We start from the raw sequence: 18462 nt of genomic DNA on the forward strand, positions 1-18462 counted from the left end.
CCATCCCCACCACCCCCACCCCCGTCTCCTCTCCCAGTTTACTGTCTTCCCCCACGCCACCCACCCACCCCTCTCTCTTGATCTACCACAAGGTACACAGTCTCCCAGTCTACTCTGGGAGTCTACTGTATACTGTACTCTGGGAGTCTACTCTACTCCCAGTCTACTGTGTCCCAGTATTCGCCTAGATGTGTTCGCAAGGTCGAACTTCGGCTCTTTGCTCTCAACCATCTGTAAACTGGTGTACATGTCTCAGCCTATTGGGCTCTAACATACATATTTTCCAAACTGTGTAAGGCGGTTGCTTCCACCTTATCATTTCCTGATGCATTCCGTTTATTAACTAATGACACCGAGCAAATTCTTTGTCATTGTGGCCGAGTGCTCAGTACCTCAGCTAGTATATTATCTAACAGTGCTCTAGTTAAGGTCGTCCCAACTGTGTCTGGGTACAAGTGACAGGATGAACAATCCAGCGGGTTTTCTTCCTATTGGGGAGTGTTGAACATGCTGCTATGGCGGTGTGTCCACTCACAGGATGAGTGGCGCTGCCCAGTAAACTCACCCCTCGGGGCAGAATTAAATTAGAATTAGTGCTCTAACGCTGGGCATTTCGCAAGACAGTGTGTGACTTGAGAGTTTGGTCCACCAGGCTGTTGCTTGGAGCGGCCCGCAGCAGCCCCACATACCCACCACAGCCCGGTTGGTCCGGCACTCCTTGAAGAAAACTATCTAGTTTCCTCTTGAAAACTGTTTTCTTTCTCAGTAAAAAATGCGGTGTGTTAGGAGACCGCGAGTTGCAGCACGTGGCCGACCCTGGCCACGTACCATAATTACCTGCTGTAAGAGTACCTACGGGATCACCATAGCCCGTGCTGCTTGAAGCTTTTTATTCCAAGTAGCGAATCTTTAACAACAACATACCAGCTGTAGTCTTGTTCACTTCAGCCAGAAACTTGAAAAGTTGATAAAAGATGCACACAAAAAGTCCCCCAAATCTGAAAGAGATATATGATTAAGATAATAATTGATATAATACAGTAATATTATAGGTAATAATAATTTTTAACTCGAGTCCATATGATGTAAATAGTGAACAAGTACTAGTAGTTCACAAGGTGATTAGAAATGGCTGTACGTGCAGGGGGGGAGGGGGGGGGGTAATATATTCTTATTTACGCATGCACACGTTAGTACTGGGACATAAATTCATACAAAGGAATACATTATGCCGCAATACAGTAAGACAATGAGCAGAATACATTACACTGTGACTCAGTTGTATAAAGGGAGGAAAGGAATGTGTTTTGAAATGGTAGTGTTTTGTCTTGAGGGTCCGCCCGGCCACTGTCTTCTCTGTTCCTCTCACCTACTTCTTCTTTACTACCTCTCTCTACCCCCTCTCTCCCAGTTTCTTACTTATTCCTGTCACCATCCTCTCCTTACACGCTTCTCAGGATTTGCTTGCTTCGTAAACGTGGTCCGTCTTGGATCCTTATACATGGTCCATCCTGGACCCTTATCTACGGTCCGTCTTGGACCCTTATCCACGGTCCGTCTTGGACCCTTATTCACGGTATGTCGTGGACCCTTATCTACGGTTCATCCTGGACCCTTATCTACGGTCCATCCTGGACCCCTTATCCACGGTCCATCCTGGACCGGACCGTGGATAGTCTGTAGGGATAGTCAGGGATCCACGGTCCGTCCTGGATCCGCCTTATCAAGTCATACATGTCCCCTGACGTTAGTCTAAGGTTTCCAAATCATGTTCTTAATGCAATTTTTTCATGAGTGTAATGTATTGAAACACGCTTGAAATGTTTCGCATAAAACTTATTCTTCTCTCGTAAGTACAGATTTTTGTAAATTTCAAGAATGTGCGAGATATTGTGAGCAAATCAGCTAGGAACAGAAAGATGATTACAGGTGTTAGTGGAAAAGTTTCGAACCTGTGAAGCTTTAAATACGAGTCTCCAAGTTCCGTATACACGTGAAAGCTCTTTTAAGTGTGTAGGCTTTTAAGAGTTTCTGAACCGCAAATTGCTTTTATTTTACATGTGAATGTTTGGAAGAGATACTCAAGAGCAGTGCTGGGAGGGGGTAGGGGGGGGGGGGGGGTAGGGATTATGTGCCTTTATCACCCGGCGACCACCAGCCCTCGAGTGAAGACAATGGCTCCTGACAGGTGATGCGGACTCCCACTCTGGCTCTCTCTCTCTCTCTCTCTCCCTCCTTCCCTCTCTCTCTCCCCCTCCTTCCCTCTCTCTCTCCCTCCTTCCCTCTCTCTCTCTCTCCCTCCTTCCCTCTCTCTCTCTCTCCCTCCTTCCCTCTCTCTCTCTCCCTCCTTCCCTCTCTCTCTCTCCCTCCTTCCCTCTCTCTCTCCCTCCTTCCCTCTCTCTCTCTCTCCCTCCTTCCCTCTCTCTCCCTCCTTCCCTCTCTCTCTCCCTCCTTCCCTCTCTCTCTCTCCCTCCTTCCTTCTCCCCCCTTCCCTCTCTCCCCCCCTCCCCCCCTCCCTCTTCACCTACGTGAGCAATAACATTTAATTCACTTACATGATCGGAGACCTGACCCATGGCGTTGTTGCCTGTCGTCTGTCTTGCGTCAAAACATTCCAATGTTGCGATTTTGCCGTGATTATTTTCAATGCATAAACTTTGTTTTTGAGTGTGTTGAAGCCTTGATTAAAGTAACCCGAAAAAAAATATTATGCTTTGTGGTAAAACAATGTTGCCAATCGTCCTTGCAAGGAATGATCGAGGAATCGTTTAATTTGTATATTGACTTGTTTTTCTTGCCAGCGAGTTAAGTGACGCGTGTGGCCGGGTGTCGTAAGTGTTCCTCCCGCCCCTTAATTGTCCCTCACTGTGGCCCTTAGTCCCGGGTCTTACGACCTTCCCTGGGGGGTGACCTTTTCCCTCCAGAGCGCCAGGGACCTTCCCCTAGAGCGCCAGGGACCTTCCCCCTCCTCCAGAGCCCCAGGGACCTTCCCCTAGAGCGCCAGGGACCTTTCCCTAGAGCGCCAGGGACCTTCCCCCAGAGCGCCAGGGACCTTTCCCCCTAGAGCGCCAGGGACCTTCCCTCCTCCTAGAGCGCCAGGGACCTTCCCCTAGAGCGCCAGGGACCTTCCCCTAGAGCGCCAGGGACCTACGGCCTTATGATCCAAGGAGCGGTACCTCTGACATCATTCATGCTGACCTTTGACCTAATTCATGATGAGATTAGAAAAGTTCATTGCATGTGCTCCCAAGTTGCTTAAAAAGTTTGCACTTGTTCGGACGTACCACTGAAAGTATGCGTGTGGGTGGGGGGGGGGGGGGTAGTGGTACCACTGAAGGTGTGCGTGTGAGGGGTAGTGGTACCACTGAAGGTGTGCGTGTGAGGGGTAGTGGTACCACTGAAAGTATGCGTGTGGGGGGTAGTGGTACCACTGAAGGTGTGCGTGTGAGGGGTAGTGGTACCACTGAAAGTATGCGTGTGGGGGGTAGTGGTACCACTGAAGGTGTGCGTGTGAGGGGTAGTGGTATCACTGAAGGTATGCGTGTGGGGGGCAGCAGTTGTACGGACACGGGTTCACCTAGAAGCGGGTACAGGAGCGGTACAGTCATGAAAGGGGGGTCATGCACCGTTACAAGAAGAGGTACACCAAGAGGTACAGAGGCAGGTACAGATAAAGGGCGGCTACCATGCACCCGCCCTCCCGCCCTCATGCGCCCGCCCGCCCGCACGCACTTCTTGCAATACGTCTGACCTTCAGGCCTATTTTCTTCTCTCCTTTCTTTGGGGTCTTTGTGGTCGAGTGCTTGCTTGCTTTTTTATTATTTTGTTTTATTGTTGCGTGGAGTTGAAGTGTGTGCCGACGGCGGCGGCGGCTTGTGAGTGTTGGTGTGTGTTCCACCTTCCTTGACGGGTTTGTGTTGTGCTCATTAATGAGTCTGGTTTTGATTGACTTTTATTCATTTCCTCTGAACGATTCTTTCGCTTTTCTGAGCATTCTCATCTTCTAATTTGTCTTGCCACCACTCTCTCTCTCTCTCCATATAGGGAGCCGGTCGGCCGAGCGGACAGCACACTGGATTTGTGATCCTGTGGTCCTGGGTTCGATCCCAGGCGCCGGCGAGAAACAATGGGCAGAGTTTCTTTCACCCTATGCCCCTGTTACTTAGCAGTAAAATAGGTACCTGGATGTTAGTCAGCTGTCACGGGCTGATTCCTGGGGGTGGAGGCCTGGTCGAGGACCGGGCCGCGGGGACACTAAAGCCCCCGAAATCATCTCAAGATAACCTCAAGAAGATGGTGGCTTGACTTCATCTTACACACATCTGTGGGTTTAGGGAACAAGTTTGAGAGGCGAGTCAGCTCCAGGAATGAATGATCGCCGACGGAGTCTTGGAAACGCCATTACCAAGACGAGGCTCTTGTTGGCTGAGCGCCTTGTGTTGGGGTGTCAAGTTCTGGTTGTCCACCAAGCTTCGTTATCTTGAGATGATTTCGGGGCTTAGCGTCATTGCGGCCCGGTCCTCGACCAAGCCTTCCTCTTTGTTTCACACACCTCCATGAAGCAGCCCGTAACAGCTGTCTAACTCCCAAGCCGGATTCAACATTCCCGAATGAAACATGGCCGGGGAGCCTCAGAAATTTCCAGGATGCTGTAACTGTGGACAGATGTGAAGATTTATTACCAGTACACTGAAGCTCGATGTTGAGGCTTATTGGTAGATCTCCAGACACGGTGATGTGATGGTAATGGTGATGCTAGGCTGGCGGGGAGACGGTGATGGTGAGGCTACGGTGGCGGGGAGACGGTGATGGTGAGGCTACGGTGGCGGGGAGACGGTGATGGTGAATGATGCCTACTTTGGTGGGGAGGCTGTTGTGAGAGACTAAAGGAAATTAGGGAACATGGTGGGGGAAAATAAGGGAACTGGTGGGGGAAAATAAGGGAACTGGTGGGGGAAAATAAGGGAACTGGTGGGGGAAAATAAGGGAACTGGTGGGGGAAAATAAGGGAACTGGTGGGGGAAAATTAGGGAACTGGTGGGGGAAAATTAGGGAACTGGTGGGGGAAAATAAGGGAACTGGTGGGGGGGGGGAATAAGGGAACTGGTGGAGGAAAATAAGGGAACTCGTGGGGGAAAATAAGGGAACTGGTGGGGGAAAATAAGGGAACTGGTGGGGGAAAATATGGGAACTGGTGGGGAAAATTAGGGAACTGGTGGGGGAAAATTAGGGAACTGGTGGGGGAAAATAAGGGAACTGGTGGGGGGGGAATAAGGGAACTGGTGGGGGAAAATTAGGGAACTGGTGGGGGAAAATAAGGGAACTGGTGAAGCATGTTGGGAGGAGGGGGGGGGGGATAAGGAGATGTCGATTTCGTAAGAAATGCGACAAGTAGGTGGTGGGACGGGTTGATGGCCAATAGTGGGGAGAAAGTGAGGGGTGTAACGAGCGCTAACAACCCGAACCACTCAATTTTTATATCTCCGTCTTCCGCCGCTTGGACCCCCAGGTGGGTGTGGCCTCAGCCACTCGGCTTCCCACATAATATGTCGTATTTTTTGTACAGAATCGACCAATCCGTTACAAATGTGACGTAATAGTAAAAGTTAATGCGTCTTAATGTTGACGTTCTCCTTACTTTTATACTGGTTAGGCAAAAAACAATTACCTTTTTTACGGAGTGGCACATTGTGAGAACGGGAGGTAGGTACATTTGTATCACCGACTTCGCAACCACACAAGGTGATTATAAGTTTTAATTACATCACCTATATAAGCAGGCGATGAGTCACAATAACGTGGCTGAAGTATGTTGACGAGACCACACACTAGAAAGTGAGGGGTCGACGACGTTTCGGTCCGCCCTGGACCATTCTCAAGTCGAGATATCGACTTGAGAATGGTCCAGGACGGACCGAAACGTCGTCGTCCATCTGGTCAACATCACCTATATAATTGTTGGACACAAGTACCTCGTGGTGACCCGGGATGGAAACAACAGCCGAGGAGAGCCATGTTGGAGGATGTGCAGCATGAGTGAAGCACACCTGTACACCAGTTGATTAACGGTTGAGAGGCGGGACCAAAGAGCCAAAGCTCAGCCCTCGCAAGCACAACTAGGTGAGTACATGGTGTGGACCACTGTCTCAGAGACTGTGTCCATCTACAAGACCTTAACATTATGTGTAGTAGAATAAACTCCACACTGAGTGGGGAAAGAATTTTTTCTCAATAATATATACCGTCCTTAAAAAAGTCCGCCCCCCCCCCTCCAATTTGCACCCGCAAAGTAAACTTGTAAAATGTTAATCCTTTGTTTACAGCGTGTTCACACGCATGAGTTAAGTAAATCCCAGCTGCGTCTGGGTACAAGTGACAGGATGAACAACCCAGCACTTTTTCTACTTTTTCTTCCTACTGGAGTGTATTGTGCATTCTTCTTTGGCGGTATGTTCACTCACTGTATGAATGGCACTCTGGTGATTAGGTTGACCAGACCACACACTAGAAGGGGAAGGGACGACAACGTTTCGGTCCGTCCTGGACCATTCCCAAGTCGATTGTGAGACCATTCTCGCAATCGACTTGAGAATGGTCCAGGACGGACCGAAACGTCGTCGTCCCTTCACCTTCTAGTGTGTGATCAGGTCAACATACTTCAGCCACGTTACTGTGACTTATCGCCTGGTGACCTAGCCTTCCGGGGCAAGATTGAAATGAACTTTAAAATGCCGTATTACAGCCGAGCTACGGGGCTCGGGTCCAGTCTGGCATCGTGGTCCAGTATTCAGGTCATATTTACAGAGTTCAGCATCTCTGAACCCAGGGACGGGTGTCGGAAGTTAGTCAAGGTGGGACATTCCACAGTATAATGTTCAAGGGGATGCATGTTTTCCTTTACACAGTGTTGACAGATGCAGTGTATTCGACGGGCCGAGTTCTGGGAAAGCTGCCAGATACTTCTGTATCGAGCAGCACGGAAGGGAGTAGAAGACAACATTTTATCTCTTACTTTTGTTAAGTTAGGATAGGTTGGGTTGGGTTGAGCTGGATTAGGTTGGGTTATAGAGTAGCGGTGGCGCAGTAGGGTGCATACTTTTCTCAGGTCGTATAGCCCGGCCACTGTGTCCGTCCTTCAGCGAGGATAACGCCATGACACTGGTGGCAGGAGGTGGGGGGGAGGCCCATGCCACTGGTGGCAGGGTGGGTCCATGCCACTGGTGGCAGGGGGGGAGCCATGTCACTGGTGGCAGGGGCGGGCCCATGCCACTGATGGCAGGGGGGGCCCATGCCACTGGTGGCATGACGTCTGACGTTTCGGCGGTGTTCAGTACGTTGCAAGAAACATCGTTGTGACGCATTGGATCTGTGACTTGCATCGTATGAGCGTACACTCGCGAACTCGGGCTTACTCTCGCGAACTCGGGCTTGCGCTCGCGAACTCGGTTTAGGCTCATTAATTTAAGTGTCCAAGACTCGTCTTGAGGCACGTCTCGGACGTAATTGGACTTTCCATCATGAGTCAGGGAGCAAGAATTCAGGCGGCGGTACGTCACCTACTCCAAACCCGGTTCACAACAGCCTCGAGCAAAAGGCTGTCGCGAATATCAAGTTTAGTAATGTACTTCCCTTCTGTATAATGACTTCTCTTATGGACTAGACCCGCCGGCAAGGGCAACAAAAATTGCCCACTCTAGGGTCACAATGTGGCTTGTTGTGGGTCAGCCATTGGTCAGGGTTGCTGGATCCAGCGTTATATTGGGTGAGATGGGTAGGGGAATCTCTCTCCAGTATGGGCAGGGTAATCTCTCCAGTATGGGCAGGGGGAATCTCTCCAGTATGGGCAGGGTAATCTCTCCAGTATGGGCAGGGGGAATCTCTCCAGCATGGGCAGGGGAATCTCTCCAGTATGGGCAGGTGAATCTCTCTCAGTATGGCGCTGAGAACATGATCATTACATGAAAAGTAGTTTATACCGATTTTAAAACGAGATGCCGTCTAACTTGGTTCACATTATGCCTTCTCGAATCCTTGGTTGTGAGATGAGGACGTAGACCACTGTGCTAGAGGGGCCCCATTTGAAGTGGGTTTTCCCTTATAAATGGACGAATCTTACCATACCAACTTACATAGTCAAACTAGGCTCATTGCCTCAGTATATTCTCCCAAATTGTTCCAGTTATGTAAAATAGAATGAAAAAAATGTATGTTTACAAGCTGCGGGAAATTCCAATTCAAATGATTATTTTTTAGGGTTGAAAAATAACCAATAATTCTGGCTAATCTAATGCCATATTTATTTTCTACACCAGGTAACCCGCCGGGGCGAGGTGGTCCCTCTCAGTGCTGCAGGCAGAGTGAGGACTTGTTCATCCCCATGCATGGGTCACTGATCTTCCGTTCATGGGTCAGTGATCACCAGGTATCCCATTCATGGGTCAGTGATTAACAGGTATCCCATTCATGGGTCAGTGATTAACAGGTATCCCATTCATGGGTCAGTGATCACCAGGTATCCCATTCATGGGTCAGTGATCACCAGGTATCACATTCATGGGTCAGTGATCACCAGGTATCCCATTAATGGTGTCAAGAATCATTCATTCACTGTACCGTACTTTTCTCCCTCCAATTAGTTTATATTGTTTATTAAACTGATATGTATATTTTTTATACGTATGGTTATTGCCACATTGCTCAATATGTCGTCGTACAGGTAAGAGTTCTTCCAGGTACACTGCAGGTAAACTCATATGGTGGCGCAGAAAGTTACTTGTACACCCTGGCTGTTGTGGCGCGTGTACCCAGTGTACCTGGGACTGGTACAGTGTACAACAGCTCCTGCCATGAGGGCCATGTCTACAGTAGCTGCCTGGTGGAGGTGGTGGTGTTCCTTACGTCGAAAGTAACGAGCAATTAACGTCTTGGGGTGATTCTGTTGTGCGACATTGGTTGTGTATTTACACCAGCCGGGAGAGAGAGAGCTGGGAGGGGTTCGGTGGGCTGGGTTAGTTGTGCTGGCGGGGGATGAGCTCTGGCTCTTTGGTCCCGCCTCTCAACCATCAATCAACAGGTGTACAGATTCCTGAGCCTACTGGGCTCTATCATATCTACACTTGAAACTGTGTATTGAGTCAGCCTCCACCACTGTGTGTGTGTGTGTGTGTGTGTGTGTGTGTGTGTGTGTGTGTGTGTGTGTGTGTGTGTGTGTGTGTGTGTGTGTGTGTGTGTGCGCGCGCGCGCGCGCGTGTGTGTGTTGCGTCAGGGGAAGCAGGAACAATAGACAGACAACAGGCAAGACAGACATCCTGGAGAATTAAGGGAACAATGAGCGGGAGTGTCTTAGTGACACCTTAACCACCGTTAAGGGCTGTTAACACCGGCCCCCGCACACACACCTACACGGACATCACAGTCTAGCTGATCTGGTACTTTCTGCAGGAATCTCTTTTCCATTTACTCCTGTGATTTGCACGATGCAACAGTCGTGGAGCCAAGATCTGCTGCCCATTATGCTATCATACTCCGCATGTCTACTCTGCAATGAGAAAATATATTGCAACAATTTTTTTTTACCATATCGTGTGTTCAAGTAGGCTGTTACTGTGCAAATATAAGATCTCTGTTTACCTGTTTTCTTTGGGTAGCTTGTGTGCCTTGCGAGGCGAGAAGTGGGCAGTTTACCAAGCGAGGGAGTACTGGGTTATCTCGAGGTTATCTTGAGATGATTTCGGGGCTTAGCGTCCCCGCGGCCCGGTCCTCGACCAGGCCTCCTTTTTTGGGTGTTGGTGTTTTTATCCTGACTAAGCTGCAGCTGATGCTGGTGGGCTTTTTCCATTTCAAAAAAAGTTCCCACGATAATTGTGTGGTCAGTTGTGCTATTGTTGTGGAGGGGAGAGAGAGAGAGACAGAGTGAGGGGGAGACAGAGAGAGAGAGTGAGGGGGAGACAGAGAGAGAGAGTGAGGGGGAGACAGAGAGAGAGAGTGAGGGGGAGACAGAGAGAGAGAGTGAGGGGGAGACAGAGAGTGAGGGGGAGAGAGAGAGAGAGAGAGGTAGAGAGAGAGAGGAAGGGGTAATTGGTGTGTGATGCCACGGTGAGCTAGACTAAAGTGGTTCCCGGTGTTGCTTCACCTGAAGGTACGACGAGAGTGATCATCTTCACTTCTGTTTGACTGCAGTCACTTCTCTTAACTTTATCTAGCGTTACCTTTCTCTTTCCTCTCTCTCTCTCCCACTCCCTTCCTCTCTCTTTTCGTTGTTCTATCCCCCATTTCTTTACCGTCCTTACTATGCTTAATTTTCACTTCTCAATTCCCTGTATTTCTGTTATATTTGTTTAATGTTGCTATCTTACCTATCTGTCTCCCTATTCATCCTCTCCCTCTCTCTTACCTTTTTATTTCTGTTCCCGTCATCTGCCTATTCCCTTCAACCTCCTATCCTCTTCCCCCTAAGCCTTTTCTTTACCCTTTAACCTTTTCTTTAATTGGGAAATGAAATTGTGAGGCTAAGATAAATTGGTTACAAAATTCACACGTCACACTGACACAAGTTAATGACAGTTCAAGCTGTATCTTGTGCTGTCAACTCTGTCACTCCTGCTGTACCCGTCCAAGTTACCGCCCCCCCCCCTCCATACCCACCCGACCCACCTACCCCACCGCCATACCCCACTCTACCCACCTACCCCACCACCATCCACCTTCCTAATTTGTCACGATGGGGCTGTGGCTGCTTCCACCTTTCACTCACCTCAAAAAAACCTAAGTTGTCACGCTGATATTACTCCCCGTTGCTGTTATTCACGCTGTTACTCAAGTTGTTGCTCCTCCTTGCAACAGAATTTACTGTTACAGTTTCTACAACTTATTTTTCTACAACTTACTCATGACTCGTGCACCGTTCCTCATTCGGGTGATCATTAGCATGAGCAGTTCCGTAATGCCGAAGAGTGTGTAGCATTACACAAGAGGTTGCAACACTTAAGTAACCGGGAAGAGGAGAGACACACTTAAAGCTCTATAGCCAAACGCCCCGACATGATATGACTTAATATAGACTCAAAGAGGGGCCCCGACTGTGTGCTTATGCGGGCAGCTGTCAAGTCTGTCTGTCTCAAGTGCACTTGGAGCTTTGAACTTCGCAGCTCTTCACGAGGGAGAAGTTCACAGGCGCTGTTCAACTCGTCCAGGAAAATTGTGTGGAGGAGTACGACGTATTTGTTCAATGTTCAATAATGTGTTGGGAAGTGATCGACCAGGGAAATGTACTTTTAAACTCCCAAGTCGGTCTTGGGGAGACCCCGGTCTTGGGGAGACCCCGGTCTTGGGGTAGACCCCGGTCTTGGGGGAGACCCCGGTCTTGGGGAGACCCCGGTCTTGGGGAGACCCCGGTCTTGGGGTAGACCCCGGTCTTGGGGTAGACCCCGGTCTTGGGGAGACCCCGGTCTTGGGGAGACCCCGGTCTTGGGGGAGACCCCGGTCTTGGGGTAGACCCCGGTCTTGGGGAGACCCCGGTCTTGGGGTAGACCCCGGTCTTGGGGAGACCCCGGTCTTGGGGAGACCCCGGTCTTGGGGGAGACCCCGGTCTTATGGGAGACCCCGGTCTTGCAGGAGACCCCGGTCTTGGGGTCTGCTGAGATTTGCGGGGCTGCAAAGACCGGTAGTGAAGACTAATGACATTGGTGGGACTGATTAAATATAAATTTAATTTTAATTAAACCACTGAATCATTTATTTGAATCTCAAAAGGATCTTTAATGTGGAGGATGTGGCTCCTCCACTGTATCCCCCAGAATACAGTGTGCTGTATTCAGACTGTAGGTGTGGGGAACCCCCGAGGGAACCCAAATGTGATGAAATTGAATAATAACTTGCAGTGTTGCCTGCAGGAGAGTGCATGCATGACTGCAAGGGACGAGGCGTGGAGCCTGCAACATTGCTAGTGACAATGACCCTGAAGGGTTAAACTTATCCTGCAACTGTTATATCTGTTTTATTGTGTGTGTATAGTGGGTCTCCCCCCTTGGTCCACCCGGCCAGGTGTTGTGCTGTGGGTACACCACACTGTCTCTCTGTCTGTCTCTCTCTGTCTGTCTCTGTCTCTCTCTTTCTTTTCCCTTCCTCTTTCTTCCTTCTTTCCATTACACGTCCTAAGATCATTTCCTTCCCTCGTCCATCTTTCCCTTTCCCCTCATTCATCTTCCCTTCACTTGTTCCTCTTGCCTCACTCGTTCATCTTTGATTTCCTTCATCCATGTCTTGCCTCCCTCCCTCCCTCCTTCCCTCTCCATCACCCTACCGACGCCTGAATTGGAATTGCGGTATTTACTCGATCCTGGAGGTCCTGTCCAAGAACCGAAACCAACCCTGTCTTCCCCTGTCACCTGTTGGGGGTAGGGGCACCTTTCACCTGTCACCTGTTGTGGGAGGGTCACCTTTCACCTGTCACCTGTTGGGGAGACCGTTGTTCACCAGGTTCTTGTAGGGGGGCGGCTGCCTTTCCAGATGTCTTATGTTCAGGTGCAATTAAGATACCTTGAGTGAGACTCTGAGATCACTAACGTGTGTGTGTCAAGAGCCATGGATAATAGTTTGCATCCGGAGATATCCACGATACTGGGATATACGCAGCTGGGTTTATATCCTGACGGAGGGGGTGGGTGGGGGGGTGAGGTGTAGGAGAGGGGGTGTCAGTGTAGCCACACACAACACACCCCCCAACAACTGGGAAATAGCAGGGACCAGGTGGGCCCTGTGGGACCCCTAGCTAGGAGCGGTGGGAGAAGGAGGGGGTGGTGGTTGTGGTGGTAGGGGGGGTACGGTGTGGTGGTGGTAGGGGAAGGGGGAAGGCTTGTATATATGAGCTAAGGGATGGAGATTGAGCTAGAGTGATCCACCCTCATCGCTCTTCACCACCTCCTCCACTCCTTCCATCCTCCCTGACCTCTTCCTTTAAAGCGTGAACGAAAACATTTTAGGTTTTATATATTTGTTTCCCGGCGTGTGTGCACTAACCTGAGCGAGGGATAACACCGTGTATGGGAACACACAACACAACACAAACTTGTGAGAAGAGAGAAACGTGGCCACGTTTCGGTCTGTCCTGGAACTTTAGCAAATCCTGGACGGACCGAAACGTCGTCGTGCCTGTCATTTCATAAGAGTGGGCTTGGTAGATCGTTTCAGCCTGGACCCAGATTCACGAAGCAGTTACTCAAGAACTTACGAATCTGTATATCTTTTGTCAATCTTTGGCGGCTTTGTTTACAATTATTAAACAGTTAATGAGCTCCGAAGCACCAGGAGACTGTTTATAACAATAACAACAGTTGTTTAGCAAGATTTCATGCTTGTAAACTGTTTAACAAATGTAACCAAAGCCGTCAAAGATTGAGGAAAGACGTACACGTTCGTAACTACTTGCGTAACTGCTTCGTGAATCTGGCCCCAGCTGGTTATTGTGACTTGTTCTCGGTCTATAAAATCTAGTCGAATTGCTTGGGCACGTGGTCATTACTACGAGGGGGGCGGGGTTACATAAAATGGTCCCAGACGGCGATAAAGTTCCTGGATTCCATAGAGTCTTTGTTGATAACTTCCTCCTTGGAACTCCAGCCCTGTCCTCGCCTCCACCCTGGCGGAGTTTTGTGCCTTAGTCAAGGTCAGTCAGAGTGATTGTGGGAGAGTGTTTGTGAGGGAGATAGAACCTGTGGGTGAGTGTTTGTGTGGGAGAGAGAACCTGTGGGGTGAGTGCTTGTGGGGGTTGGGGTTGATCACTTTGCGTGTGTTGAGAGGGGGGATGAGTTGAGGGGTTTTGTTTATAATGTGTTGGATGAGATCTGAGACGTGTGTGTGTGTGGGGGGGGGGGGTTTGAAGTAGCCTAAGCTACTCTATCCCTTTTGAGATGTATTTTTTCCCTTGTCTCAATAAACATACTTGAACTTAAACTTGAGAGATGTGTTCGAGCTTATCACAATGTTTGTCCGTCTCTACTATTTTTTTACAGCTTCCATTTGTAGATAGTAGATATTAGGCTTGTGTGGAGGTAGAACTTCTTCCGCCCTACTTTACGATGTAGGGGAGGCGATTTGTGCTCTCTTGGGGGGTGTGCCTAGCTCCCGGTTACCTCTGTTAGGTGAATAGAGGTATCAGGAAAAAGGAAACGTAGCCAACCACTTCTGTCCCACACGGGATCAACCGGTTGTGAGTGGAGAACGAAGCCACTGTACTACCGGGACCCCTCTGTCTGTACATACATTACTAGGCTTGCATATTAAGCGGAGAGGTGCGCTTATGTTAACCGAGTTGCAATGATATAGTTTGTATAGCAGTCTCATGTGCGGTACTGTATCAAAGGCCTTTTGGCAGTCAAGAAATATGCAGTCTGCCCAGCCTTCTCTGTCCTGCCTTATCCTTGTATATATATCCTTATATAGTGTTTTTTCTTGTTGGTACTGTTGGGGTCCGCTGGTGCAGGTGGCGAGGGTGAAGTGGTGTTATAGATTCAGCTACTGGGAACAAAAAGTTGCAAGTAGCACGGGCTATGGTGAGCCCGTAGTGGACTTACCTGGCACAGGAGCGGTGCTGTAACTGGGTGTAGTGAGCAGGAGGTCACGGACCATGCGCAAGGTTCCCACAGGCGCCGCCTCGCCCACAGGATATTCCCAGAGTTCCCCCGCTTTCCGTTTCCTTATCTCTTACCTCCTTTTTTTCCCCCTACATTTATTTTATTCCCCAAACTCATTTTTGTCGTTTTTTTCCCCTCTCCCCCTCCTTCCTTTCTCTCTACCTACGTTTGTTAGTTTCCTCTCCCTTGACCCCTTTTTTCCATCACTTTCTCACATCTTTTCATTGCCTTTCCTGCAGCAGTGAGCTATATACACTACGAAAAAGTCCTGCTCTATAACCTCTCGGGTATAACCTCTAGCATTATACCCTCGGGGTTATATCCACAGCTGGTTATACCCTCAGCAGGTTGACTGGCAACTCACCACCTTGCCTTATACCAGCATTACTGTTCGAGTATATCAATATGTTGTAATTTCATGGCTCAAAATTTCTACTTTGGGGTAGAAAAATGTTTTTGTGTGCGTATATGGGTCTTTATATACGCACGTTTATGTCAGAATGGTTGTAACATAACGCAGCTGGTACAACCAGACTAGTGGACGGGGCATGGAGAACTAGACCTTACTGTCCCGTAGGTACTGACAGGTGAGTGGCTGTGTTAATGACTTCTGGTAGTGAAGGAACTAGTCTCTGTGGCCACGTGTTGGCGCAGAAACCTACCTACTTATCCTACCTACCTACCTACCTACCTAACCTACCTAACCTACCTAACCTACCTACCTAACCTACCTACCTAACCTACCTACCTAACCTACCTACCTAACCTACCTACCTACCCACCCACCCCACTCCTCCCTCCCTCTTGTACTGCCAAACAGGAAAACACAAAACGTGACTATGACTTAAGTGCGACAATGTTTTGATGGTGTTTCTGCGCTGCGTTGCCAAGCGTACGATAAGTGCTGCACATTATAGTATCACACAAACTACGTAACCCTTCGTATAGTTCAGTTACCCCCTACGCATTCCATTCTTCAAGCATTTCATAAAGACTTGACGAATCATCCTTGGCATCACAGCCGTAGTCAGATAACTTAACATAAGATTCTTGGGGCCGTTACATAACGAAGGGGAGTTTTAAAGCTACTGAGTGGGCGCCATTGTACCACTAAACCCGTCTGTGTAATGTCTGCTTCATCGCGTACCTGATCTTCAACCCTGAACCCGAGACGATTGGAGTTTTTAACATTTACGGGACAAGAAATGTTTCCTGACTAGATCAACGCATGCCTGGTGGCGGCCCGAGCTGCCCGAGGTAAACAATGGTGGGAGCTGTTATTAACAAAGCTCTGGTCTTTAATAAACAGTAATTTATGGCATCCATCACTGGTGTATTAAATGATTTTGGACATAATACTGAGCCAGAGAAGGTTGGCTCACAAGAGAACGTTGGCTCACAAGGGAAGCTACTCCCCAAGCCTCGGGCCGGGCTTGGGGAGTAGAACAACTCCTAGAACTCCATCAACCAGGTATCAACCAGGAAGGTTTTATATCTCTTGGACCAAGCGTAATTTCTAGATCTAGGCATATAGCAAATATATTTTCCACTTCCAGGCCGACAATTTATTTTCCAGCAGCTTCCAGGCCTATAGCAAAATATACTTCCACCTCTGGACACAGGTGATTGATTGATGAAGATTAAGCCACCCAGAAGGTAGCACGGGCATGAATAGCCCGTAATTGGAAGCTCTTTGGAGCCATTACCAATAACTGATACTGGAGATCTGTGGACTATGGACACACAGGATTCAGCAGCTGTTGTTATACCCAGCTCCTTCCTCACCCTCCTCGACAAAATGGAGGATGTGGCCGGCTGCGAAAGCTGTCTCGACAACTGGAATGGAACGACTTCCATTTTCCGCTTAATGAGAGAAGCGACTTGAGCGAGTTTGGGCCATTCTCCATGCTTGGTGACCTCCTTCACTGGCATCTTGCAGCTACACCCAGAAGGATGGTTCTACTGGCTGCTATACACCCAGAAGGATGGTTCTACTGGCTGCTACACCCGGGAGGATGGTTCTACTGGCTGCTATACACCCGGGAGGATGGTTCTACTGGCTGCTATACATCCGGGAGGATGGTTCTACTGGCTGCTATACACCCGGGAGGATGGTTCTAGTGGCTGCTATACACCCGGGAGGATGGTTCTACTGGCTGCTATACACCCGGGAGGATGGTTCTACTGGCTGCTATACACCCGGGAGGATGGTTCTACTGGCTGCTACACCCGGGAGGATGGTTCTACTGGCTGCTATACACCCGGGAGGATGGTTCTACTGGCTGCTACACCCGGGAGGATGGTTCTACTGGCTGCTATACACCCGGGAGGATGGTTCTACTGGCTGCTACACCCGGGAGGATGGTTCTACTGGCTGCTACACCCGGGAGGATGGTTCTACTGGCTGCTATACACCCGGGAGGATGGTTCTACTGGCTGCTACACCCGGGAGGATGGTTCTACTGGCTGCTATACACCCGGGAGGATGGTTCTACTGGCGGCTATACACCCGGGAGGATGGTTCTACTGGCTGCTATACACCCGGGAGGATGGTTCTACTGGCTGCTACACCCGGGAGGATGGTTCTACTGGCTGCTATACACCCAGAAGGATGGTTCTACTGGCTGCTACACCCGGGAGGATGGTTCTACTGGCTGCTACACCCGGGAGGATGGTTCTACTGGCTGCTATACACCCGGGAGGATGGTTCTACTGGCTGCTATACACCCGGGAGGATGGTTCTACTGGCTGCTATACACCCGGGAGGATGGTTCTACTGGCTGCTATACACCCGGGAGGATGGTTCTACTGGCTGCTACACCCGGGAGGATGGTTCTACTGGCTGCTATACACCCGGGAGGATGGTTCTACTGGCTGCTACACCCGGGAGGATGGTTCTACTGGCTGCTATACACCCGGGAGGATGGTTCTACTGGCGGCTATACACCCGGGAGGATGGTTCTACTGGCTGCTATACATCCGGGAGGATGGTTCTACTGGCTGCTATACACCCGGGAGGATGGCTCTACTGGCTGCTATACATCCGGAAGGATGGTTCTACTGGCTGCTATACATCCGGAAGGATGGTTCTACTTCCTGCTACACACCCGGGAGGATGGTTCTACTGGCTGCTACACCCCGAAGGATGGTTCTACTTCCTGCTACACCCGGGGGGATGGTTCCACTGGCTGCTACACCCCGAAGGATGGTTCTACTTCCTGCTACACCCGGGAGGATGGTTCTACTGGCTGCTACACCCCGAAGGATGGTTCTACTTGCTGCCGGAAGGATGATTCTACTTTCTACCTCCGGGGGCCGAGTCTTTCGCTCTGAAATTATAAGTATATACAACTTTACGAAGCCTGAAGAAGCTGTAGTAACTTCTAGTGGAAGTATTGTGTGAACTTACAATATTCTTATAGAACTTGGGAAAACAACCAAATATCACTAGAGCATAGGAAGCTCTAAAGCTTGATGTGGTGGGGGACTCTACGACTCTCCACTTAGAGTTTGGTGTTCGAATTGGAACGAAGAGCTGGTTAGGGGTGTGGGTATGTGGGGTGGGGTGGGGGGGGGGGGGAGTTAAGATTCTCCATAGTATGATGCGGTTAAGAGAGCACCCCACACCCCCCACCATATATTTATGCGACCCATATATTAAGAGTTTACTGTTATGAATTGTTACATCCACTACTCGAGTCATATATGGTCACCAGGCGGACGGTGGGTTTGGAGGAGGAGCAGCAGCAGGTGTGGAGGAGCAGCAGCAGCAGGTGTGGAGGAGCAGCAGCAGCAGCAGCAGCAGGAGCAGCAAAGGGTGTGGAACAGCAAC

The 18462-nt window shown here is 49.6% G+C and overlaps 1 protein-coding gene across 2 annotated transcripts in view; it reads left to right on the forward strand.

Moving 5' to 3' along the window:
* The window catches only part of LOC123754989 (tetraspanin-1), a 149015-nt gene that overhangs the window by 14268 nt on the left and 116285 nt on the right, over positions 1 to 18462 (forward strand). The window contains exon 1 of one of the 2 annotated variants that reach the window (XM_069332810.1): positions 8335 to 8407. The exons of the other annotated variant lie outside the window; for it this stretch is intronic. The gene's annotated coding sequence lies outside the window, so the exon portion shown is untranslated. Of the gene's footprint in view, positions 1 to 8334; positions 8408 to 18462 lie in introns of those variants that run through there. 2 annotated transcript variants of the gene reach the window in all.

This window comes from Procambarus clarkii, chromosome 28 (genome assembly GCF_040958095.1).
Source record: "Procambarus clarkii isolate CNS0578487 chromosome 28, FALCON_Pclarkii_2.0, whole genome shotgun sequence".
In the NCBI taxonomy this organism is placed as follows: Eukaryota; Metazoa; Arthropoda; class Malacostraca; order Decapoda; family Cambaridae; genus Procambarus; species Procambarus clarkii.